General features: G+C 33.5%; 1 protein-coding gene across 12 annotated transcripts in view; it reads right to left on the minus strand.

Annotated features, from left to right (window-relative positions):
• The window catches only part of CASK (calcium/calmodulin dependent serine protein kinase), a 385,648-nt gene that overhangs the window by 25,634 nt on the left and 359,465 nt on the right, over positions 1-549 (minus strand). The window lies entirely within an intron of this gene.

Below are 549 nucleotides of genomic sequence, written 5' to 3' on the forward strand. Positions count from 1 at the left end.
GTTAGGTTGTTTATTCGAGATGTTTCCTGTTTCTTAAGGTAGGATTGTATTGCTATAAACTTCCCCCTTAGAACTGCTTTTGCTGCATCCCATAGGTTTTGGGTTGTCGTGTCTCCATTGTCATTTGTTTCTAGGTATTTTTTGATTTCCTCTTTGACTTCTTCAGTGATCACTTCTTTATTAAGTAGTGTATTGGTTAGCCTCCATGTGTTTGTATTTTTTACAGATATTTTCCTGTACTTTAAATATAGTCTCATAGCATTGTGGTCAGAAAAGATACTTGATACAATATCAATTTTCTTAAATTTACCAAGGCTTGATTTGTGACCCAGATATGATCTATCCTGGAGAATGTTCCATGAGCACTTGAGAAAAATGTGTATTCTGTTGTTTTTGGATGGAATATCCTATAAATATCTATTAAGTCCATCTTGTTTAATGTATTATTTAAAGCGTGTGTTTCCTTATTTATTTTAATTTTGGATGATCTGTCCATTGGTGAAAGTGGGGTGTTAAAGTCCCCTACTATGAATGTGTTACTGTCAATCT

The sequence above is a fragment of the Physeter macrocephalus genome, chromosome 21 (assembly GCF_002837175.3).
Source record: "Physeter macrocephalus isolate SW-GA chromosome 21, ASM283717v5, whole genome shotgun sequence".
NCBI lineage: Eukaryota > Metazoa > Chordata > Mammalia > Artiodactyla > Physeteridae > Physeter > Physeter macrocephalus.